General features: G+C 45.0%; 1 protein-coding gene across 1 annotated transcript in view; it reads left to right on the top strand.

Moving 5' to 3' along the window:
• The first annotated feature begins 516 nt into the window (after positions 1 to 516).
• Positions 517 to 26906, top strand: part of LOC131267652 (uncharacterized) — a 98516-nt gene continuing 72126 nt past the window's right edge. The window contains exons 1-2 of the mRNA XM_058270579.1: positions 517 to 548; positions 1238 to 1652. The gene's annotated coding sequence lies outside the window, so the exon portion shown is untranslated. The remainder of the gene's footprint in view (positions 549 to 1237; positions 1653 to 26906) is intronic.

The following is a 26906-nucleotide window of genomic DNA, read 5'->3' as shown; positions in this document are numbered from 1 at the left end:
GAAATGACTCTTCATTTGAGAGGGTACATATACAAATCGGTTTAGCGATATCGAATTGTTATTTCAGCACAAAATAACAACCAAGCTTTGACCAAGGTTTTTTAAGCTTGTTGGCACTCTGCTGCTTCGTTCTAGTGGTGGGTACATCGAATTCCTAAATCCGAATCCCAATCCATGAAATCAATACCGGTCTGGAAATTGTTTATTCTTATCTGAATCCCCATCAAATTCGACTCAAATCAAATTCAAATAGATTGTAATCAAGTCAGAGCCAAATCAAATCGAGTCTCAAACAAATCAAATGTGATTCGAATGCCAATCTAATCCATCAGATGGATTTCAGATGGGATTCAAATCTTTGGAATCCATCTAGGGATCGAATCTTCAAGTCTTCCAAATCGCGATTCTGCCAACACTAAGTCTGACAGTTTCAGTTGTGCTGTCGACTCGGTCGGACGTGTTTGTAGTCCGTCGTAACGTTGTTAGAAAACACAAAACTAGTGTGCGCTTTGATTTGATGATTTTAACATAAGAATAACTGAAAAAAGGTGTGATAGTATCGAAAACGTTTGCAATCGAATCAGTAGTGCACGTGCCTACCTAACAACCATAAGGTACAAGCTGCTTGTTTCCCGACTAGACGACGTCTCATTCCACCTGGTCAAAGACGCGTCGTGCTGTTTTTCAACGTTCAACATAATTATTTACTGGTGTGTTCTAAGTTCTTTGTGGCAGAAAGTTCGGAGCTTTCTTTTTACTCGAGCGTCACAACATGAAATAAGTGCTGTAGCAAGGAACGTAAAAACAGGTTACAATCAACCCGCAACCAATAGACATCGGGAAGCTCCAGAACGGTGCAGATTTCCAGGCGCGAGACAGTCTTGACAGCGGGTTGTTGGTGTTGCGATAGAACTTCAACCATTTTCGTTTTGTTGTGGGACCTAGCACGAATGGAAAACACGTCCTCGTAGCATAAAGTGAATAAGAATGAAATCGATAGAAAAGGATGTCGCCGTTTATGATTTGTGTTGGTGTTTCTTCGATTTTTTGTTGAAGTGATTTATGGAGCTCATTCATATTCGCAAGGAGAAAAACTGTAGAGGAATGTGCTAGCAGAATTTCATCAATTTTCCGGTTTTCTTTTCGCATTGTTAACAGCTACTTCGGATGCTTTCCATTTCCCGGAAAAAAGCGACTTATTCATTGAGAAGCCTACTAACATTGCTTCGTTTGGTAGTGGTTTTGATTTCAGTAAATGTTGGTTTTGTGAATCGTTGAGAAAACGTGCTACGAAGAAAATCTTTGTGAAAGGTGGTTATCACCTGGTGAAGTTTAATGTGTTGTGGAAACGTGGTTTAAACCCACACTTTGTGTGAAAAAGAAAAAGTTTAGAAAAAAAAGCAAGGTGTCCAAGTGTTGTTGAAACGTCCTTCGAGAGGACTACTTTGTTCGGTCCTTCGTCTCTCGGTTAGATTGTTTTCGTGGTGTCTGTTTTCCGATCTTCGTTCGGTTTTAAACACAGGCACAATTTTAATTATCCCGTCGTCGAAGCACCGGAACGAAAAGCGCAGCAGGAAAATCCATCGGTCATCCTTTTTGCCGTCAGTTCACAGGATTTGGGCTCGACTTAACTGAACGGACCTCAAAAGCAGGTAAGCTAAAGTAAATTGTCGGTCATCTTCCTTGAAGAATAGAACTGCCGAACCCAATGGTTACCGAGATGAAATCAACCTGCTATTATTCTCCTGGTTGGAGATTTGTTTTACTCGAGATTTACATCCACCGGAGCAGGTCATGTTTTTTTTCTATTCTTTAAACTTGTCTTCCAAAAAGATCGAATGTCCCAAAGGTATGTTAAACACGAAAACAATCCCCCTTTTTTAATATGGTAAACTAAATTCTATGACGGAACGATGGAAGACATGTTAACGTGCTTCTGTGGAGCTACAGTCTCAGTGCACGTAAATTAATTTCAACGAACCAACTTAAGAAAATATATCCAGTCTCCTTTTTTAAGATATAATCATCATTTACAAAATTATCAGCAAACATGTTCCTACAATCTATTTCAACGCTAGTTACATTCTGTTTTGCGTATTTTATCACGTTTGGCTTTTTCTTTGAAGTCGCAAAACTGATCTGATTGAATATACTTTCCAACGCCCGCCTAAATGTTGTTTTTAATCCCACCATACCTTTCTCAATACGTGTGGATTATTTAGTTTGATAAAGTTTTTTAAGGTAAACATCACCGTTTCGTTTCGCAGAATGTGACTAGCTCATAGCACTTATCTTATCAAGAGTTCTTTGAAAATATTTACTAATCAACATAACAAACGCTGCCCGATTGACCATTTTTCCTACGCGTTTTATACAGCGTTTCTCGCTGTGGCAGTCCCAGAATATTTTCATTAATTTAACTGCGGTCGTTTAAGCCCCAGCGTGGATATGAAAACGTTCTCCAACTGGCATTCTATACACCGGGCCCCTTCTGCCCGATCGTTATCGAGATCGGTACGGGAACAGGTTAATGTCTACGGATCTCAACCGTTGCTGATCCAGTCGAACCAGTTATTCCAGTTGTGCGATGCTGCTGGGGCCCCGGCACCAGAACCACAGCTACAAGGAACGTTCGAGCCTCCCGTTTGCGTCCGACCTTCACTTCCCGGTGCACATTACGACCGAGGGGGGATTTTTATTTTAATGTGCTGCTCTCTCGGTAGAACACGACACTTGGAGCAGGGAAAAATAGTTCTACCAAGAAGATCTCCATCAGCCGTTTCGCGGTTTCTTTCGTTGCACCTGTTGTCTTTCGGCAAAGACTCGCGCAGATCGAGACGGTTCGTTTCGCTGTTCGAATCGCAAAAATATAAGAAGGAATTAAACTTCCGCCCGCAGTGACGTTGGTTTGTTTTGGAATGCGTAATTTAAGGCGGCTGTTGGTTGCTTTTATGCCCTCTGCAGTTCCCCAGCTCGCGGCACAAACAACACACGGGCCCGATTGTAGCTGTGTCAGTCTGTCTTATCAGCGACCGGAGGAATTAAAGAAAATGAAAAAAATGGTTTCTTCTGCTGGTTTGCGATAATGATGGTCACCCAGCACGACCTACCAAACCCTGGTTTTGCAGGAAGCGAAAGAAAACAAAAACCTTTGCGAAAGTGAAAACGCGCCTTTTTCACCTCGGACCCCCTCTCCTTTCCGGCCACCACCGCTGTCCGATAAGAGAACGTGGATTTATTTAGGTTGCCCAATGCACCCGACGATGCCACTTACGAGTGGTGGAGGAAGATTATCTCCTTGCTGAAAGACGTCTGATAAGAAAGTAGGGCTAAGACGGTGGCTTACAGTGGTGTCGCTTCAGAAGAGGGACACACACGCACAAGAGACAAATTGTGGATGGATAATTGGGCTTTCCGTGGTGAAAGTGGAAGATGGATAAAATTATTAGCAAACTTGGTTGGTGTGATTTGAAAGCTGTAGACTGATGAATTTTTTTTTAATTTTTGACAGCCGTGCAAATTTATCGGAAAGTTTGTTATTTTCCCCATACTTATTGTGAAGGATTGCTCACATTAATTATCAATCCAATAAATATATTATATAAATTTAGCCTCCACTGGTTTTTCCGCGTAACGGATATTAACATTTGCGAGATATCGCTGACCGGATCCGGTCGTCACGCCGGAGAAAGGAGACATACCGGATAAATCAGTGAAGCACGCTTGCCAGAATGCATCGAGTGTCCACACTTTGCCTCCCAACCCCGGGTTGGAAAAGGCCTCCGGGACGGGTTTTACGTGGTGGACAATAATGCGACGCGTACAGACGGAAACATGACAGAAGTCATTACTCTCCGGATCGAAACCCGCACGCACAACAGCACAACATGCCAATGTCGCAGAAGTTGCCGCAAGAAGAAAAAAGCGAAATCCAAACCCTCAGACTAAGAAAAAAGGTACACCCAGCTTTGTAGGAATTTACGGTGGAGATTCAACGTATGGACACACGCAGGGACAACTTTCCACAGAAGGAGTTGGACACGGTGCAATCAAGCCCGATCGTGCATACCGTTTTTCTTGACCTGGGTTGGTAAAATGAAGAGGGGTTGGGTCCTACTTGGGGAGTTTCGCGGTCAACCCTGATGCTCGATCCGTTGCATTTCTTAGCAGTGAATCATTGAACTCCTTATAGGAAGCTGCTGCAATTAGGGTTGATTTTTTTATTGCCATTCTCTTGAGTAAAGAATCGTAAGACGGGAGTCTCCGGTAGCGTGGAGAAAGATTTATTAATTTGTTGATCGAAAGAAGGCAATTAGTTTTGCGGACAAATGCCGTCCGTTAAAATCGAATGACTTACAAACGACCACTCTAACCTTTCGCAAAGATCGGCTTCGTTTGCTTTCGTAAAGCCGTAATTTTTGGCGACACACTTTTTGGATCGACTTGTTACCCAAAATCAGCCGCGTATCCAATTTCCTCGGGGCTCCGTTAATTTGCCGGATGTCCGGGCGCGGTGATGTAATAAGATTTATTTTTTTGCACTCCTGCCCTTCGCAATTCACAAACCGAACCGAAGCGCTACCAGAAGGCTCAATTTCTGTCCGGGCTAATTATGCTCCGTCGGTCGTGTAATTCCCTCGTTTATGCATCCAAGCGTCCGGAGATGGCGAGCCCCAAGACGGCGCACGGTCTCTTTTACTTTTACTCGGAGTGCTAGCGAAAGCCGACCGAAGGTGCCCCGTTTCGTGGCGTAGACCGGCACGACCATCGTTCTTGGTTTGGTTGGCGGCTTGTTGTTGTGCCTCTCGAGTGTGCTGTATAAACATATTTTTATTTCTTCAGCTGCCTCGATATCCCGCGCAGAAGGTAATGCGATTAGACCGAAAATAGACTCGGTCCAAAGTGGGAGGTAATTTTTCCGGAGGAGTGAATCTGTTTACTTTACTTCGCAGTGCATTTGCTGTTTTTCTCGCACTTCTTTATGATACACGTATTATGTTTTTCGAGTACTGTGTTACTGAAGAGTTAAGATGCATTTGTGCACATGTTTTACAACTTACAATTTCTCAGGTGTAGGCGAACCAATTATTTTTTGCTGGTGTGGAATACTTATTTTCAATTTATTTCTTCTGTTTTTTTCCCCGAAGGAAGACAAGTTAGAGTTCTTCGATTGATTCATTTAACGAAAACAAACGTATTTCTTTATCTGTTTAATGCGTCACCTTAGAAAGGGGCAAAGAACGAGCCCAACCTTCCACCGGCGGGTTACTTCCTTCTCCTATCTGTCATCAGTGTGTCAATGTCAGCAAAGGTTGTTGAACGGGAACATAAACCAGCCCTTTGTTGTTCTGTATTTGGTAGCTGTCATTTTTAGGTTGAAGGTAAATTATTATTTTACCTTGGCTATTAATTACCGTTCGGTTAAAGTCCTCAAGTGTGACCTGGATGGTTTGGTTGCACAACCGACCCGTAGAATGAAAGGTTAGCGCATCATCACGGTGCATAATCCTCTTATCGCACCAGCATGTAACGTCAGTTCGAAAGAGGAAGCACGCACGACTTTTAACACATTTCTTCACATCACGTCCTACTCGATGTTTTGATGCCCTCTCGCGTCTTGCATTCCCGGAGAAAGTTGCGAAAGGTCAACGAAACCAGTCGAGGGGTGGCGCGTGCTAATCACCAATCGTCAGTACAATATTTCCCCGCCTTGCCAAGTCAACATTGCTTGACGCGGACGAAGCGTTATCAGCTGATAACGCATCCTCTCCGGTGGCTTCGGCTTCTGGCGTGGGGAATGATGCAGCACGTACGGTTTGCCGCCTGTTTCCACATTTTGGCCGCATTTACATATGCTCTACGGTTCCATGTGGTCTTCGGCCGGGAGCAACAGATAGTTTCCAGTCGCTCGTGAGCTGGTTGCTGTGTGGTCGATGCCTCACGATAAGGTCTTATTGGTGGTGGTACGCTTGAAGACATCTGCTTTTCATTTAAATGGTTCGTAATTATTTTTTGAAGGATTGAATGATGATGAATCTTCTCGAAGTAGGCTTTTTGTGTCATATTTTCAAACTGGTTGTAAAATACGCCCATTACCCTGCTTCTCCCAATCGGTGAACCACATTTGGCTGAATTAAACTATTTTGATGCTGCGCATGCATTGTTCTGCATTCCTTTCTCACACCAAAACCGTCATCAAGCTCAGATGAGCTCGTAACAAATCTTCATTAGACAGTCTACCAATTTTAGCCCCATCGAGTGTCGTTTGGCTTTTCGCCAAAGTGTGTCGTTTTCAATTCTGGACAAACCTTACCCAAGCACGATTAAAAAGACGTCCCGAAGCGATTTACTTCTGTTCAGCCGATTTTCTTTACATTACGTGACCCAACCCATGCTGTGCACGGTGGGGATGAGTTTTACACGCTTTCCAACAACTCACAATCAACTCCTGGACCACCAAGTGAAAAGCAGGTGACTTGGTTGGTGTTGGTCCATACTAGGGGAAAACATAAATCCTCATTAAACCTTCATTTGGCTCCCGCTGTTTTCGTGGGATTATGTCGCGTATCGACTGCGACGCATCGTCATGAGTTGCATCGGTTTGAATTATGCCCTGACGGCGCCAAAACCACGTTCCCGCCTTGATTGGTTATTGATTGACCAAAACGATCGGTGGAAAGTGGAACGCGCAGGAATGCTTACCGCGAATAGCGTAAGAGCTGTGGAAGTAATGTGGGATGCATTTTCCACCAAGTGAGGGAAGAGAATCGCATAAACATGAGACACGGGGAAAGGTGTATTGTTTTGTTTCCGTTTCGTTCAGCATCGTTTGTGGATGCAGCTGCAAAGGGTGCATCTCCTCGTCCCTTGGGAGAAATGAACGTTTCTCGGTATTCGCGATACACTGGATGTCTACTTTGCACCGTAAAAGGACGTAAACTTTTCTCTCCGTAAACAGCGCCGAACCGGATGCCAGTCCAGATGTTTATGATAAAAGGAAAAAAACATGGAGGTTAACGAAACACCTCGGGGACGATAGTGTGCAAACATACTCTTTGACATATTGCTGTGGAAATGGGGTTTGTTTTTTCGTTTATTGCACCAACTCGTGGTCCCCAAGAACCGGTTAATAAAGTGAACGGCATCGCATATAAAACGGTAAAAATGTTTGCCTTCAGTTGTTTCTGACGTTCTCTTCAACCCAGGCGTCGAGTGAGCGGTACGTTTCGTCTGATAAGAAATGTTTAGAAGGTGAAACACTTCACCCGGGCGGTTAATTGAAGAACAAACCACGTGCAAACGGTGGGGGGCGGTAGATACGTTAGATGAGAAAAAAAACCTCTCGCTATCGGTAAAACACGCCGCTTCTGAAAGGTTCTGTTTTCTCCGTGCCTCAATTTCCGTCATTTTAATAAATGTTCAATTATGTAAATGAACCAAAAACAAGACCACCTTCGGCAAAACTGTAGCCTATCGGCAGCTCTGGCACTAATAACAATAAACTAATTAAGCAAGTTCTACTTGGTAGACCTTGGGACCACGAGCGAGTTCCATCGAGTCACCATCGGAATTCGCATTTCACACCGGGCGATATTCGGTTCAACGTTTCGCCATCGGTATGACGCACAAAGGTGCAACGGATTCGTTGGCAACGACCTCGCGGAAGAATCCATCATTCCCATAAAGAAGGAGGAAGGGAAGCGTGTCCGCTACAGGTACGATGAGTAATCGCGAAATTCCCTCCACCATCTACCGGTTATTAATCCGGTGCAGTCAACCACGAAGGCGTAGAAGCATTCCCTACATCCACAGAAGCTAGAGTCTCGTATGTGTTTCTTTATTGTGTTCTCCTCTTGCATGTGTAGTCGCGTTGTTGCAGGTGGTAAAACGTGCCCGTGACTAAACTGTAGCACGCATAGTAGTCAAGTTCTTCCATGCCATTTTGTTCTGACACATCTTGATCTAAAGAGGAGTTACCAGTTATTCAGCTCCTTGTGCATGGTGCACTACCAACATCAGTGTCTTCTCACATTTTAGAATCTTTGTTTGTTAAACACTTTATTTCATGTGATATAAATCTTTCTTTGTCAGTTCTGTGCCTCAATGATGTACGACATGTTAGAGCTTAGTTTAGAGAAAATATATTCCCTTATTCCTCCTTCCAATATCGACCATTCCGAGGTCAAGGTGCTTCAGAACATCTGGACACGGCTGCTTGACAACGAATACCAGCTGGACCTGTGGTTATTTACGATAACGACACATGTTACCTCTACTTCTCGTTCTTCTTGCCTTCCCAGCAGCTCCTATTTCTGCCAATTCGCGGCCAGACTTGCAAGTTACGTCCATTACGCGATGTTTGTCGCATGTTTGTGGTACTGGTTTTTTCTCCCTTGCAACCTTACAGTTGAGCGCAAAAAGTCAAGGCTATGCCGATCCCGGTGAAATTGTTCAAACTAAAAAAAAATGTTAGCGAGTTGTGATACGAAAAAAACAACCACTTCACCTCAACAGACGCCATGCGGTGGACGATAGGCATGATACGGCTTGATAGTGTGAAGGACCGTACACGCTCTCCATTAGCTTTCCAGGGTGAAACAACGACCCTTGTCTACTCAGTGGACAGTGATAAAAACGGAACGGAACACACACTTTGGGGGAAAGGAAGGGTTGTTTTTAGTTCGACTTAAAGTTTGCTCGCCCGGCTCTACTTTTCTATGCTTCACGCCTCGCTGGAGCACGTTTGTTTGGCCAAACGCGGTTCGTTGGTTCTTTTGGTTGTTGCTGAATTTTTATTCCTCCAATGGAAACGTTCTGGCGTTGCGCGAATACTCCGTTATGGGACAATGTACCTATCTCCGGCCAACCGGAATTTTCCCTTTCCCGTTCTGTCTACGCAGCGTACTCTTTGGGAGTAATAGGATCTGATGGAAGCGATAGAGCACACACAAAAAACGTTGTGTCCACGGCAAGGGGACTGAAAGAAACCTCACTTATAGCGGGGGGGCAAGTGTGGTAATAATAGAGAAACCTGTGACCGAGTCCCGTGTGGCGCATTCTCGGATGCTGGTTGCTGTCAAATGCCCTTCACAAATTCGCCCCTGAAGAAATGCTGCTCCCGCTGCTAATGCTTCTACTTCCATCTGGTATCTTCTGGTTGTGGCGAAGGGCCTAGGCCTAGGTTAGTAGGTCAACCGGGTCGCCATTCGGTGTACCGACACCGCTCTGCGGGTACCCAGCGAACACCTCGTGTAGAATCTTCGCCCGGATTTTCACACTTCAGGGGTGGACAGAGTCGAGGTAACGGTTGTGGCGACATGACCCAGTTGTTGGCGACGAGAAACAGTTGTATGCTCCGAAGGGGGTGGAGGGTGGCCCGATAAGGGGTTGATGGCCTGTGGAGAACCAGTGGAGAGGATGCATGGCTTAGGTGCTGCATGCCAAACCAAACTTGAAATTGTTTCCTATCGGTCGGTTCTACTGATGCCGCGCGGGGATGGGATGGAAAGCCTCGAGGTGGACACACCGAGTAGGCCGACCTGTTCCGTAGGCTATTTTTTGCCCAACGCTTTTGCAACGCGAACCGCAAAAGCTTCGTGGGGAAACGAACGACGGAGGGCAAAGATGGAGAACGGGAGATAAACCGAGCGAAGCCCGTTTTAAAAGCGTTTAATCTTCTTCTGCAATTTTCTGCGAAGCCAGAAAATCTCTTTTCTTGAGGCCGCCGCAAGCTGGAGGGCCTTTGGTGAAATGGTGTAGCTCCGTTAGAGGCAATATTGAGTGATAATTTATCGTCATAGGGGACAAGTGCAATCGTAAAATACAATTTAGAAAAGACGCAACACTTACTTAACGTGCACAAAGTGAGGCAAGACACCGAACCAGTAAACATAGTTGCCTGTAGTTAATATATAACATTATGATTTCTTTAATACATCTCTACTTGTGCTACAAATTCTATGGCTGGGAACATTGACAACTCTTGATGGTAATTTTTCAATCTTAACATTCTCATTCCTTAAGTAGTCCTAAACTACTGTCCACTTCAGAATGACTCGAGCTCCCTAGATTAATAAACAAAACTGATTAAGTGTTTATTCAATCTCATTCAATATTTACCGTTTCTAGCGGAACTGTCATTGCCTCTTCTTTCGCAAGGCGCCGGGGAGCGCCCGAGTGCGTTCTTATATGGACATCGACCGGAAGAAGTCCGCCGCAGCCAATTTTCGGACGACGCTACACGATTACTTATTTACGTCCCAGACCCAAAACCCCGAAAGTCAATAAATTACGAAAGCGCTTCCTCTCTCTTTCCCTCGGGAGAATTGTGTCAAGCGCTTGCTTTCTGGCGGTGGCTCGGTTTCGGTCCATCGGGCACGAGTTTAAGGGCGGTTTTCTGCTGCTAGCTCGGTTCTAGTAGCCAAAGGTGGTGGAGAAGCGATACGTTTACGGTGTAGTAACTGGACCGGACTGAAATTAAATGGATAGCAGCACCAGCCAGCCCCCTCCACTCGTCGTCGACCCCCATCCCAGGTGCGTTCGAATGCCTCGAGATCGAAGAAGAGGTTCGCTGGCCGATGCAGGAGGAAGGTTCATCAATATTAATTACACCCGGCCCCTGGTGTCTTCTAAACCAAGCCCAAACGGGGAGAGAAGAAGTGATATGTATGCGCGGAGCATGCCAATCGTCCGTCTAGAAGTCGCGTGTGAGGTATTTAGTGGAGGTTGTAAATGTAGTCTCAATGCATTCAGCTTGAGGCAATCGGCCACACTTGGATCCGGACGACCTCACACTTTTCATGGTGGTTTGGTGGATGGGCGCGTCAAGATGATATCTGCATCAAATCAGCACCTCAAGCTAACGATGTGGCTGTGGCGATTATAGTAAGACGGGGCAAAAGGGCGCGAGCACCATCATTGGGTTCTATTAAATCATTCTAAATCTGTAACAATGCAAATCACGATGAATTTTTAAAGATTCTATAACTACTGTTCTAGTTATACGAAAAACGTTTGTGCTGCTTAATTGATCTATTTTGTCCCATTTTGGAAAATGCATAATAAACGTTAATAAAGAAATAATTTAATAAAAGTGTTCAGAAGTTTGTTCGTTTTACGTAAATAATGAAAGCTTTACCACAATATTCGGGTCTGTGCACCAATATTTGGTCTATTTTTTTCAAATAAAATCAGCAGAAAAAAGTATTTAGTCTAGAAAACTTTGAAGGTTGGAGTTCAGTTTAGGAAGCCGTAATTTTCATATTTTCATAATTTATTTTTATTCTTATCAATACCATTTACTGGAGACGATCATGAAAGCTGGACTGTGTCAAGCTAAAGTCAAATGCATCGCAGACTTCACTGAGAGCTTCACTCATAGCCCTGAATGCTAAGTTCTAATTAAAAATACTTTTTTGTGCAGATAAAATACTTTTCAACGCATTGATTATTCTTAAAATGTCAAATTGAGGGATGAAAACAGTTTTTTAATGTTGAAATATTTCAACAGTTTGTTTATTCTTTCATTTGAATCCTCGACTATTTTATCTTTTCGTTTTAATTTATAAATGTTTTCGTGTTATACTTCGTAACAAATATTTGAAATATTGTTCACTGAATATTGTTATAGATTGAAATTTACCGTTCCAATGTGTACACTTTTGCCCCACCTTACTTTACCGCCGTTGGTCGTGCTTGTAAGGAGCCTTCGTGCGAGTGCCTCCATATGACATCCGACCGAAGTCCACCTCAATAATGTGGCGATGTTCAATTTCGCACGTAGATGTTATCGACGAAATGCAATTTTGCAACGCTGCACAAGTGAGGCGAAAGAAATGGCGTAAACGTGTGAGGGTGTGTGTGTGGTGCATTTGAAGCTGGGTGGGGGCTTTTTTTTACTCCTTCTCCAATTCTGCTGCAAATCTAACACCACTTCGATAATCGTTCGTCATCGTCGGCAATGACTTGTCGTCACCACTGTGTGGGGCTCTCAGGTGCGTAATGCAGGTTTTTCTCTCCTCTTATCGGCTCACGCTGCAGCAGCATCGATCATCGACGTTTTATTGCCCGCGACCGTGCGTCTATTGATCCGGCAATCAATCGGGTGGCGCTCCTAATCGGGTTCGAAACGATTGTGTTGTGAACCCAAGGACCGGAGCCACCATCCATATACAATTACGTGCCAAAATGGAGCTCGGGGTTTGGTGGTGAGGTTTTTGCTTGCAATGGTGAAGGAAAACTCTTCGCTTGTGGGGGAAAAAGAATGAAGAAAATCGACACAAGCCAGCATGTGACTTGAGCATTAGATACAGCTAAACACACCGAAAGTGTGTCCCGCGGTGGTCGCCGGTGCGGAGTTCGGACGAAAGCGTCACGTTGCTGACGTGATTTTGTAGTCGTGTGTTTGTTCCAACTGATAAAAACAAAATCGGCGTTTGAACGTCGAAGGGAAAGGGTTGCGGGCTTCACGCAAACCGTTGTGACCGTTTCGATGGCCATCGTCTGGTATGATCGACTCATTTTCTCTCGTTCTCCCTCCCTGTCCCTCCTCCGCCCGTCTGTTATCGGGTGGAAAAGTTTGGCTTTCGTCTGTCTCCGAACGGCGTATGACTCGTGTTCGCACGCGGAAGATTCCCTCCTTCGTTTTGCGATCCGGAACCAAAGAACGATAACGTGACGCGGTTTTTGTATGCGCTACGTGCTCGGTGTCGTGCTCTGGGAGACACGCTTTTTCCGCCCTTTTTCCCCATTGTGGCAGGATATTGATTTCGTGTAATGTCATCCGCGCACACAGTCGAATGATTTTACCATTTCCATGATAGTTATTTGCTCGACGCAAATGAGTTGTATGTTTCAAACACAGGAATGAATACATAATGATGGTAGTTACACTGTATTTGAGTTATCGTCTCGATGGTCGTGAATTTAAAGTGATTTCATTTTAACTTTGATTTTTCCCTTCACAGACGTTTTGTTTAGGATATTTTTTTCTCTTATTTTGTCATGTTGTTCAACAGGTTGAAATTGTTTGCTAATTTGTATGTACGTGTTTATCTCATAATAAGTAAGCTTAAAGTTTCAAACGCCTTTCTAAATGAATTTAAAGTGTCTTGCATTAATGTCCAAAAATGTAACCAAAATCGGCTCATCATCATCTTTATGTGACAACTGCCTCTTTACCGCCCTCTAGGGGGCCTCAATTATTAATCCCGCCAGGGTCCACTTCGTCTTTTCGTTCCGCTCGTTGTCATTTATTAGTTCGATGCTGCGTTGCTCTCCTTCAGTGCCAAATGTCGCCGACGACGGCGTCTTTCGCCAATGATCCAATTGCGAGACAGACGACTTGACAAATCACCGGCGCGCACCAATCTGACCTTCGTCTCGCCGCCAAGCAAAAGGTACGTTTTTCACCTCGCCGCCGCAACCAGCATCAAACGCGAACACACGAACGATCTTCGGAGGCTTGTTAACGTTTTCGCAGGCTCTCCGCGCGCGGCAAACATGAAAAGATGGCGAGCGAAAAGCCGGCAAGATTCTTTATATTTTCCTCCCCTGGAGTTGGGAGCTGCCTATGTCGCTGTTAAAGGCCGTGGCAAAAATGGTCGTTGATTACGGACTTTGGCTGGTACAAATTGTCGGAGCATAATTATTTCTCCAACCAACAACAGTGTGTGTCAGCTGTTCCGGACCCGGCGCAAATTGGTACCCGCTGATTGTGCCTCGGCGAGCGTTTCACTATCATTGGAACGAGGAATTCGAAGCCTTCCGAGGGTACACCACGTCTGGTTCTGTTGCTTGAGTTGCGAAGCTTGAATGCTCCGGTGACAGGTAAAGATTAACCTTCCATCAATCAGCTGTTTTCCACGGTCGACATTCAATTAACGATGCATTCGCGTTCGCCAAGAGTACGCATGGCAAAGGGAATGTTTTGCATTCGCAGATCTGGAGGCTACGAGGACATGGCAGTAAATAACATCCGTTGAGCTGTAGGCCATTCTGTTGCAGTTTCGTCAAATTAATTCATTCATTTTGATTTTATTTTATCACTCTTTAAAACCCATATTGTTTAACGACTAGTAGAAATTGGGTTTCACTTCACAATCAATCACTTTATTTGTTACATAGACCTTAATTTAACGGAAGCACCAACGATGATTTCATGATAAAATTGGGTTCATTCTTGATTTAACGTTATTTATCTCCATCGCGTCCCATTCTAAGCCACTTGGTTTCGGTTGTATTGTGTTTCTCCGCTGTGTTGGCACATCATTAGCAAACCTAATGAGTGAAAGTAATTCCATTTGTCATCGCTTCGCTTCGCGGGACGACTTCCACGCTGAATCCCATCCGCTAAAGCAGGGGTCGGCACACGTTTCTTCAAAAGGGCCAAATAGCAAAAAAGGGTCTACATAAAGATAAGATAGAATATTTTAAAGTTCAACATTTAACCATTAATTTTGATACTTATTTTCGTTGAATTTTGTGCTTCCAAAATAGATGTAGATAACGTTATACTTTTGATTCGTTATACTTTTTCAATTGATCTTTTTTATCGTGATTAAAATTAACCAGTACTCAAATTATTTTGGCGTAGCAAAATTTTGCTGACGTACTGTCTGTAATTAAAATAACTCTGCTTCGGGATGTTTTGAACATTGCAAATTGTATTCTTTGAATGTAGTTATCGTGGATGGACAGTTAACATGTTATTTTGTCGTTTGATTCACGAGAGTTAGGGATTTTTGAACGATCAATAGAGCCACCTGAAATGAGATCGAAAAAGTGTATTAAAAGTAAACGAGTAAGTTGCCTGGGTATATACCTTTTTAGGAAGAAAAAACAGTGGTATAGTGAACAACTTCGATAAGATTTCAAATGTTTTAGTTTTGGTATATAGAATATAGTTTTGGCCGTATAGAATCTGATGGGCCAGACTTTGCCGACCCCTGCGCTAGAGGGACCCCCAGGAGAAACATAAGCAATCGCGCACCGGTACTTTATGTCGTTTTCCCCAGGCGCAGATGAAATATCGCGGGGAATCGAGCGTAGAGGAAACTCTATGTTTCACTTATTGTTCTCTACTAATGTCATTGTTTATTGTCGTGCTGCTTGGTGTTGGTGGTGGTGAGTAAGCCAATATTGTTTACCTCCCAGCAGCCAAAGCTGCTTACCTACTCACTTACTCGTTAAGCAATCAATGGAAGAGTGTCACACACAGCACAAGCTCAGTTTCATTCGCAAGTATGCACACCTTCGTGAAAGCATCGTGTTTCGTTGAGTACAGTGGGTGATGATGAGGCGTTAATATGTTCTATGCTCAGTCATGTTCCCGTACTGCAGCATTTATCCGATCGCTGGCGCTAATAGTTGAAGGGCTGTTGGGTGTGTTTGTGTGGGTTAGCGAAGCGGTATTGTTACGCGTGCTCTTCGTGCTGCTCGACTGATAATCGTGGGAATTTTTGATCCAACTGCACTGGAGTCGGTATGCCGAGAAGGAAATGATACAAGGGGGTACAAGTCACTAAAGAAAACCCTCGTATACTTCGAAGCAGGTTTTTGGTGATTTTTCCTACTGGCTCAAAGCTTTAAAGGGTGGTAGTAAAACTAGATGGTTTTATTTTATTTATTTCTTTTTCCTTTTTCATTTCACCACTCAGTTAATAAAAGTCAAACGAAAACACTAACGCCGTTGGCTGCGAACGACAAAACGCTCGTCTTTTCATTCGTCGGTTTTGTTTGGCATTATCATTACAAATTATGGTTTTGTCCATTCGGTTTTCTTTCTTCGGTGGCTTGTTCATGGCGTAGCATAAATATGTATGACCGATCGTGAGTGGGTGTGCATAAGGTCTGCAGGAACAGCAAAGCTTTCGGGGGCTTCACAATTTTTTTCCTAAAGTGGGACCCCCCAACTAATGAAAGTCGGAAGTGGGCTCGTCGTGAGAAAAAGTTTTTCCAATTTATCACGTTTACATCCCCTCGCCCGGAGGTCAGTGTTTTTTTCTATGATGCCACGATTTGTTGATAGAACAACCCTGCTCTTGCGAGGTTGAGTCCCTCCTTTGCTTTAAGCACTGGTTAAACTTCCTCCACTATCAGATGGTATCGCTATTCTTTTGCGGGCACGATTGAAGCATACATCTACGCCCAACGCTCATTATGCGCGGGTAATGATGCGGCATAGCCTCCAGCGTATGCTTGCAAATGTGGCTCCGTAGACGCCAGGGTCTGCGGTACAAGTGCAATGATATCCGCCCCGTTTGAGTGCGTCTAATGACGGGGGCCACTTGCTGCGTGATCACGACCATCAAACGAGCTAGACGAGACTTGATGACGCAGAGTGTCGGAAAGGATGGGTCGCCTCGTAATGTGGGTTTTTGTGGTTCATCGAGAGAGGTGCACATTTCATTTCAGTAATTTCTCAATAAACCGAACCTTCACCGAGCTCTGAAGACTTCAGATGCACCTCGTGCTACCTCGTGTATGTGGAAGATGTAAAAAATGTAAGTTTCCCGTTGGTTGTTATGCTGGTGTGCTCTGGGAGCTCAGGGTGCTGTGTAACAGGGTGACCACAATAGATGATTGAAAATCGTGTGGAATTGGATTGTTCCCCTAGCGTGGCGTGCCATGTTGATAGCAGAGGCAATTTTCTTCCAGATTCTTATCATATTCATTGCGATCGACTTTCATTACCATCATCAGCACTTTCGTCGTAACGCCTTGCGTGGCATGCCAACATGGGATAAATTCCACTCAGTATCATCATACTACTGTTGATTTTTCTTCCCAACTGGAATTCGATGACTTCAAGGTTTTATTGTGTATTCGGGAAAAATCTTTGAATGGAAGGTTCGTCTTGGTTTAAATGACTTAATCGTCCGTATCGCGAAATGGTTATGCAAAAGTGTTACATCTTTGTAATAACCTAACATATGAGGGTCTTTTTACTCGTAAAACTTCTTCTGACATGAAATATTGTAAATTGATTTTCACATATGTTGTGTTCCTTGCTACCTTTTATGTCGACCTTTTAGCCGTGCGAACGCACCTGAACAGAACCTACCAAGCGAATCCAACAACCTCAGTTATGACCTTCTCTCTGCCGTGGAATGCCGGGTTTTTCGTTGGCCAACGCGAACCGAATTCTTGAAATATTTCCTATGCTAGCCGGTGTCCCCTGTTTTCCTTTTTCTTTTTGTATGCTGTGTATTGTCTGCCTGATCTCAGATGTGATTTCTGCGTTCACTTCCCTGAACGCAAGGCGGTAGGTAACGGTAGCCGGGATTTACCTGCAAAAAGTTGTGGGTTTTTGTGGTCGCTCAAGCCTGCTTTCGGTGGTTTCGTTCTACTAATCTTTTGAGTGTCGTTTTTATGCCGTGCTGGCGGAATTTGGATTGGTTTCACATGTTTCTGGCGAGCGTGTATGCTGTCTTGCCTGTTTTTTTTTTGCACGAAAGAATGTCTAATTCTTGTTGTTCATTATTAAGCCAGATGTTGTATAGTTGACTGACTGCTTCAATGAATAGTACATGCACGAAGTTCTAGCGCTAGTCCGGGGATAATTGTTTTTGATTGCATACAGCAATTTCCGATTACTGCCAACTTTGGAAGAACTAATTCATCACCAAAATGGCCTTTAATGCCTGTACTAAATCAACCAATCTTGCGCGAAGAACAATCAGCTTTTCATTTAGAAATAGCTTCACCGAAGCAAGAGGAAGTACTCTTCATTAGCCCGAAAAGGTTTTGTGGCATTTCCATTTTCCCCCCGGGCGCGCCTTCCTCCGTGCCTTGGTGCGATATATGTTCGCGTAAATTATAGGATCACATTTCCGTTCCGTTTGCCATTCCTTTAAAGCCATCTCTGGCCACAAATCACTTCGTCGTATCACATCGGGCCCGGGGTTGAACGCGAGCACGGATGGGTTGGTTTTAATCGGAGATGGAACGCCACCTCCAGATAGCCGGATGGCGTTAAAAGTAGCGGTATATTTTGCACACGGTTGTAATCAATCGCGAAGAAAATTGATTCCCTTAACCTGGGATGATCGAGGTGAATGGTTTTTTTGTCGTTGACTTTTTCCTTACCTTACCGCAAACTTGCAACGGTAAAAGATTCTCTCTCGGTCCTTGGTGAGTCAGCGGTAAAAGGTAGAGTTCGATATCTTCTATTAATAGATCTGTGTTTTCTGCAAAAGGAAATGAATAATATTTTTTATATTTTATTTAAAACATTTTAATAATTTTTGTCTTTCGTTTTCGTTTTAGGTACATATCAGGCAATTTCGATCAATCAAACTCAGATGAAATACCCAAAAGTGAGCGTCTGGATACATTGCCTTCCACGGGAAACCAGACACATTCCGACGTATTTTACACACCCAAAGCTCAAGGTGACGTGTACCGTTTCGGTCTCGCCGGACGCAGTCAGTCCAAATTAGAACATCTTTACCATCCAGACAGCCCCAATCCGAGCGCTCGCCCGTAATGTCTTATGATGTGGTTGAATGAAAAAGATAAACCCCAAATAAAACGACCGTTGCGGAAAGGAAGGGGAGCACGGAACGGTGTGATGCCGCGCTAGGCGTTGTGTACTGTGCATATAAATTAAGATAAATTATCTAATTAACCACTCACCGCACGGCCGCGATGCAACTCACCGGCGAGCGCGCGACTTATGTTGGTAAATCCACCGCCACAAACACACGTTTAAAAACAAAACACCGGAGATGAGAACACGGCTGCGGTTGAGCAAGAGCAAAGGAAGATTCGGTTACCGGATTGGCCTCTCGAGAGATTTCACACCAACAACCTCGCGTAACGGAGGTGAGGCACCAGTATTGAGATGCAGCTTCTCGTGCACTGCACCGACGGATCGTCCAGGGTGCATTATCGGTGCAGCGTCGACGTGCCGGTTAGCGGTGTGAAAGATGATGATAATGAACGATTACTCGCCGGATTGGGTTTAATTTGCTCGCGACGTTGGTGTGCGCAGGTCGAGAAGAATGCAACTGACACAACACGCTGGCAGCGAGAGTACGCAGTTGAATTGTTCCTTTTTTCCCGCATTGCACGCGAGCTGCAACTCTGGACTGTGTTTCGGGGGGTATGACAAACATGCACACAACCGAGCACATCGGTGTTAACGTGAAGCAATTGCATCGCCGTTTTCTGGCGGTTAACACTCCGCCGATCGTCATGTCGCGCAAGCAAACATGGCGATGAATGCATTATTCAAAGAGGAAGAGCAACGCTCTCAGCGCCAGCGAGGGACTTTGGAGTTAAATGATGTGCCGTGTTAATCTCCTGGGCGTTAGTTATGTTTCCACAATTCGTAAACCAGCGTCCGCGACCAGCTGACTGTCTGCGGGATAATCTTTCCAATCCAATTATTTAGGGGTTCCCGCCGGGGGCAATGGACGCATGCGAATGCGTGTTGACCTGATGATGCTCGCGGATGTAACAGCAATGTTGTATTACTGGGCAATCTGTGTACCAATTTTTACAAATTGCCTATGAATACGAGATATCGTTAACGTTACTTTTGATTTAAAAATGTAATTGGCTTACGTTGGACAAATTTTTATCTAGAACGATTCGTGTTCGTTCAATTGACATCAGTCGTTAAATCCCAACGCTCATTCGTTTAACTCCCCCATTGGGACATTTACATCAAGACTACGACTTTCCAAAAGAAGCATAAAATAAATCCGTAAATCGTTGCTCGATCTTGATCGATTAGATCAGTTGTTGGAATTTTCCTGTTCCATGTTTAATGGCCCGTTTCAACAAGGCCCTTTACTCGACGTCGAACGTAGGTTTTGATGTCTTGATCTCGTTTGTTTGGGCCCTATTGGATCCCAGTTTCTTCGCCTGCCACAAATTAAATAACGATTTCACCCTCGACCAACGAGCTTGACCCCTCCGACCCCGCGAACCCTCCGAAGTCCACGTGTCTATGAGAATTCCATTCTAACGAAGGGAGGGAGGGGGTGGCTTTGTTTTCCTTCCCATTGACCCGGGAAAACATTCTACCGGTGTCTACGTAGCGCGTCATCAAGCACGCACATTCCGGGGAACCGTTTAGGAGAAACAAAAAGAAAATCTAACCGGAAGATATGTCAGAAAGAAGAAGGCGGAAAAGTTTAGACGCAGGAAAAACTACGCCAGAGTTCAACGCGGTGCAAAGTCGCCTTTTCTCGTGTAGCGTCCGGCTGCGTCTCCGGAAAGTCGTCGTAGACGGAAAAATCCGGTAATGGGTAACTTTTTCCCGCTTTTCCTTTGCTTGTGGAGGAACGATACGGTAAGACGATTGAATCTATCCTCTATCTCTCTCCGCGTAGCTTCCATGGTAAACTCCGTTGGAAAAGTGTTTTCAGCCGTTTTTCATGCGCTTTTTTCGTCCGACCTCAAAAGATTCTCCCAAGAAAAGTTCGATGGAACGACGGTTGTTTCGACATTCTCTCTTCCGCATTGTTTGCGTTGTGTTTTCCGAGCGGAATGTTTACTACGGCGTGACGATGACCGGAAAGTTTCGAACAGTTCGATAAAAGTTTAAATTAAAATAACGGCAACAGTTTTAATGCCGGTGGCATTAAGCGATTATGTTATGATTGTTTTGAAATACTTTCCCTTTTCAAGATGCCATTGCCAAAGACGATTTGTAACAACGATGGTATGGTAACGCTTTTTATCTCGATGGATGAAACCTTCTGTTATTCAACTTAACAGCATCCTCTGTAGCCACATTAAAAGAAACACTTATTTGTCTTTTAATTTTTAATGAGTTCTCAAAACATTATTTAGTTTACAAACAGCTTTTAAGTATGTCCACCAGATCCAAACAGAACAGTATCAACTTCCACTTCGAAACTCCTCCGAAACTCCCAGTGGTACAAAGTTATCCAGCCTCGCCGTGCGCTGATGGTACGAATCATCTTGCCGAGGCCCTTCCGAAAGGACAACGGAAATAACGTTAGCAAAATATGGACGTCGTAGGGCCCGAGCCGTTAAGCGTTCAACCATCTCTACCACGTACCTTCGGCCTTTTTCTGTCTGTCCGAGGGCGGCAAGGGCAACAACGGTTTTCTCGCACTTTGCAGTCGGCGCAATAAAAAGGTCCTTCCGAGACTTGCGAGACCAGCAGCAGCGCAATGGTGCAATCCACTCCGGCGTTTTGCCGGATCATTGCTCACCGGGTGTGTGGTGGTGGTGGTCTTGGTGGCCAGGCGTACGTGAGGATCGTCGGAAACTTTTAAATGTTTGATGATTTGTTACCACTGGTGAAATTGGAAGTAGTAGCGCTGGGGAGTTTATTGGCGAACAGTTAATTATGGGTGTGGAAAAAGTTCTACCATAAATCCATCGCTTCGGTGTTCAGCTGGATAATTTTATGGTACAATAAATGGTCAAATTTTGCTATATGTTTTCATCTCATATATGAGAATTCAGTGCTCCTTTTAGCCGTTGGTACACCTTGCAAGGACCTGGAACCTGGTGCCGCACATTTGCCACATTAACCTTCGAATTTATAACAATCCGCTCTATTTTACAGACAACCCATTCCTCGAACTATCGGATGCCTTCGGTTACGATTGCACCATTCGGTCGGCGAAGGTGTTCGACCGTTCGCTTCCATAGCTTGCACTTCCGGGTAGCAGCAAAAATTGAAATAAATCCTTCCCTCCTCACTATCACCCCCCGGGGAAAGCACCCGGTTCGGGGCTCGCGTCCTATGTTGTACGCTTAGAAACCATGCTTTGGTGGTCGAGCGTCTGCTGCAGTCGACGTCCATAATCTGACAACTCATGACTCACGGTGCAGGTATAAGATATTCATTAGATGCAGTCGAGGTGCTCTCGCCGTGAGCTGGAATGTTTCCCGGGCTGGTGTGTTGGACCTGAAGATTGGCGACCTGTTGTGTCTGGCGAAAGGTGTTCTTTTTTTCTCCCCGAAAAGCAAAAAACAACATCCAGCCAACTTCGAAGCAGACCATGGCCTCTGCCCGAAGCATCAAGGGACGAACTCGGGAGGTGTAAATCGCGTCCGTCTGTTGTGTGGACGTTGTGGGAAAATTCTGTTGCATTTCCCGTGCGTGGTGGGATGGGACTTTCGGAGGGAGGGGACAGCGAAAAACAAAGATTCGCTCGACCGCCTTTTTAGTACGACATCATCTCGTGTGCCTCCGACTCGTCGACGGTGCACGGAGACGACTCCTGTGAGGGAAATGATTCTAAATTTATCAACCTCCGTCGCTGGGTTGGTGGCGCACGGGAAAAACTCTAGCCTTCCGCTGGGTGTGCATTTGTGTTTTGTTATTCACCTTTTTCGTTTTCTGTTCGAGTCGTCGTTTTTTTTCTCCCGTCATCATTCGATGTGGTTTGTTTGTTGGTTAGCTTGGTGAGTTACCGGGGCAGTTCCGGACGACTTTGTTACATTCATCACAGATGCAGCTACATTTTCACCATGTGAGTTATTGCTAAACCAACCAGTGTGTTTACGACCGACAGGACCACTCCGGACTCCCTGGTTGGCACACACTTATTTAGAGGCAAATAATCGAGTTATCTAGAGCATCGCTCTTCTGACAAATCATCCTGAAAAACGATTCAAGATCCGCGCTGAACGCTGAGGGATTGCAAAATGTATGGCCGCGTTTAGAAGAGAATTAAACCATCAAACACGTCCGGGGTTCGGTCGTTATCTTAAAGGAGCGGGTGCACATGTGTAGCAGCATAAGAGGCCCGCGTCGGGGCAAGATCGATGGCCGCGCGGTGCTTGTTTGTTCTTTCGAAGATTCTCCCGGCTCAACAAACACTCACACAATACAGCATTAGAAATCGTTTCGTTCGTTCGTTCGTTCGTTCGTTCGTTCGGGTTGCACCAACCAAGAGAGTTAGACCACAGCCATTGAGGCCACACAGTCGTCCCCGGCACGCGGTGTTGGTGCAATGCGACGGATTCTTATCTCGCAGCATCCTCGTCGCTCGGATCTGCTTCTGGCCCAGCGGCAACCGCCTACCTGCGGAATGTGCGACACTACAGGAAATGAGCGCTTGGAGAACGTGGTTTTGAATCATCGATTCTATTTTCGGCGGAAGCGTCGATCTGTGGTGACGGTTTCGTTCTCCGAGACGCACGTCTGGTCGGTGGTCGTCAGTTGGTTCACATCGCAAAACGAGGGTAAGCGGCTACTCTGCGGCAAAAGGTGTGCCTTCCTCGGAAGGAAGTTTCGTTTCGCGATCTTGATTGGCTCGGCTTAGCTAATCGATTGTTATTTTATTTCTGGCGTGTCTCGCATAACTTTGCATAACATTACCATCCCTTCCGGATGGCTCGTTTGGGAGAGACAGCTGAGACACGCCGTCTTAGACGCGCCGGTGTCGTTTTTCTATTATGAAACAGGCAAAATTTGAATCGGACTGCCCGAACACTTCGGGGCCGCATAAATATTAAAACTGATGTCGTCTTCTCGTGGCACTTGGCTTTCCTGGATGAAATTATGCTAGCTTTTTGTGTGCCATCGTGTGTCTAGACATGCTGGCGGGACTCGCAGCATCTCCGAAGGATCTCACTTTGCGGCCCGTGGCAAGGGCTTCGTCTGTTGCACTGACGAAACAAACCCTGTGCCAACGGCTGGCGACTTCACTCCGGAAGCCATAAAGCGTCTTCTCGCATCATTTACCGACACACAACACAAAGCGCCTGCATCCTTTTGGGGGGGGGGGGGGGGGGTGAGAGGAGTGGTACATTGTGTACATGAATCTAATGCATACAACTTTCTCGGTAGGTTTTTGTGACATCGATCAAAGGCGAAGAATTGAAAGGAAATGGGAGGAAAATTGGAAAGGCGTTTTCGGAAATTTTCCACACGTACGGTCGACATTATCAGGACAAGAATGGTCCTTTTGCAAACAATCTCAAAATATCATCAATATAAACTGGTGCAAGTAGAAATGGTTCAGCAGAAGTTTCAGCTGACTAAGAAGCACTTTAAAATATCAACGTTTCAGATCTTATGTAATATCAAACACGGAGGTGAATGTGATTGCACAATAAATTCAAGGAAACCCACCATTACCGAAAAGGGGGATTGATTTTTGTTTTTCCTCTCATCCTTCGCCGGGCCATCAATGACTTCGGAATGGTACTCAGATTTTAGAGTACCATAAAATAACCAACAGATGGGTTGGGCTGCGCTCGTCTGACCGGTCATACCACCTCGGTTCATCACACACGGAGAGACGGAAAACAATATTCCGCCGTAAAAGCTGAAGTAATCGGCCAACCTTGACCTTTGCTGATCTTCAAAGTCTCTGATGTTGCATGAATTTGCATTTGATGCTTTGAGAACGACGCAGTCCTCAATCGTCAGATCCCAAAATCCGGACCGGTTTTTAATATAAGTTTGCACATAGATTGACTATCGATGCGGATTGTGTGGTCGAAACACCCCGAGGATCGTCCACGCTCATCTGTTCGATGCATAATTCTTTTTCTTCAATTTTTCCTCAGTATTATTGACTCTTCGCGAAAATCCAATTTGGTTCTCCAGTTTTATTACCATTTGATCGTCGTGAGTGTTTGTTTGTGTGCATGTGTTTTGCTCCTCGACGGGGTTCATTCGCGGTCCGGTTCGCTTGGCGCTTAGCAGCGGAAGGAATGATGAACCAATTTGGCAAAAGAGGACAGACGGACGGATGGATGGATGGATGGCAAATGTTCTCAAGCATCGTTGCGCCCCCTTACGAAGCGTCCCACCCAACCGTTGTAGCTGCGGTCGTTGGACTGAATGTGTGTGTTTGTGTGGACGGGACACATCCGATTGAATTGCTTCTGATGCTCGGAACTACGCCTTCCCATATGAGGCGCACGTAAGCGAGAGTTCCGTCTGAACATACTTTCCCCTCCGCTGACTCCTTACGGCTATCATTCCATCTTAATGTTGGCAAACGAAATCGTTCTTGCTGATCACGACACCGACGACGACGATTCCAACGATGATGATGATGGAGTTTATGGACCGAATCATTATCATTATTGTTTTATATATTAAATTCGATACAGCAGAGACGTGGACAACCCGATGATTTTCTCGCATTGTTGCCTTCAAATGTGAGGTTTCAAGTCGCTTTAGCATGTCTATCATGATCACTTAAACATACCGCAGAAGTTTGAAAACCCCCTCAACAACATTTGGGTAGAAATATGTAGAATTGGCTGGGGTAACGGAATAGTTTTGAAAACTGTGCAAAGCCTGGAAGCCATTGAACTTAGGGCCGTCGGTTGAACCTTCCCGTTTCACCAACGTCTAGTGGCTTCTTCGCTCTCAGGTTTAAGGTACCTTTCCCGACCGCCTTCCATGTGTGAAATCCGGCCGGTGTGTTCTATCAGAGCTATTCCAACTGCCAACACGGCACATTCCCATGCTGGCTGTTAGACATCGGCGATGCTTTTTGCTGACCGTTTCGTCGGAAATCCAATACCTTTGCGTTTACGTCGGTTAAATGGGTTGTAATTTAATTTAGGCTAGGTTCGTTTCTTTCCTTTTTCGGTCCTCCCCTTCCTCTGGGCTTCGCCGAGACCACGTGTAGAGGCGTTTCTAATGTGGGACTATTTTCCGTTTTCCATGCTTCTGCTATCTGGCACATACGACTCGTTACGTCGTACAAATCACGGCACGCATCCATCGGCTGTCGGGGGTTTTTAGGTTTTCCTGTTCTTAGCCGTTCGCTGCCGGGGTTGGATTTTGTACGCACGTCTTCGAACGGTGCGCGGAATTCGTTAGATTTAATTCCGAATTCCACGCAAGCGACACCTTTATCCAGAAATGGGTGCGTCCAGCGGAATGTTCGCGCGCCCCCTTGTGAAATCACTTGCGATTACATGGAATGTGTTCTTCAATTTTTGGGATTTGTGTACGAGTTAGGAATCAGGTAATGCATGAAGAAGTTTGGACGAACAGTCTTAGATACTTGTAAACTTTTAAATTTTGTTCTTGTTATGTCTAGGAAATCCTTATTCTTAGGCTTAGAGAAATAAAAGTATTGAGGCTATGCGCTTTCCAACAAATATTAGTTTTTCTTTGTGAATTAAATTTTTAACTATAAACTGTAAATGCTATTAGAGTATAAGTATTCAGACATCTAGGGTAGTACAGCATTATTGTACCAATAAAAACAGTACATCACTCCCCTGGGTTCAGGTTTATTTGGTTTGTACACACTATCCTTCAACGTCCATGACGGATGATTTGCATTCGCCGCCTTCAGAAGGCGTTTGCCCTTATGAACATTGTTAAAACCAAACAGAACTGATCAGCCGAAGGTAGGGAAACCCTCCGGTGAATAATTTCCCATGTTAGTCTTCCCAGCGCGTCTCAAGGTGTGGCCAATATCGATGTCCGGAGGACCATCCCCCCCGGTGGAAATCATGGTCCATTAGGGAAGCGTTCGAGACAACCACGGTGGTAGAGGGAGAAAAAATCATATCCTTCCGGTCGCGCGATGGCTTTGTTCTGCCTGCATCATCGTTCCGCCGCATTAAGTCGAGCCAAACCACATTAGCCGACCGGTGTCCACGGAAACACCCCCCAAAAGAGGGTACGATTCCTTCAGGAAGAATATTAATCACCTTCCTTCCAGGCCGGACCAAAGTGTAATAAGCGTTTCTACACCGCTGCACGCGACTACCGGGGAGTAATTTGTTAATTAAAAAAGCACACACACACATATACCGGGCGGGGGGCTACTTACTTGGTCGAAAGTCATTTAGTGACCGTTGTAATGCCGGAACTAAATCAGACCGGCGAGTTGGAAGCTACCGTTGGAGGGACGTTCTGTATCGTATTCTGTAACCATAACGTTCGTGAGGCTTCTTCAAAACGTGGCAAAACAAGACTGGAAAAT

Source organism: Anopheles coustani, chromosome 2, assembly GCF_943734705.1.
Source record: "Anopheles coustani chromosome 2, idAnoCousDA_361_x.2, whole genome shotgun sequence".
NCBI lineage: Eukaryota > Metazoa > Arthropoda > Insecta > Diptera > Culicidae > Anopheles > Anopheles coustani.
Note: the sequence above shows the minus strand (reverse complement) of the source record. Positions and strands in the feature narration are given on the sequence as shown.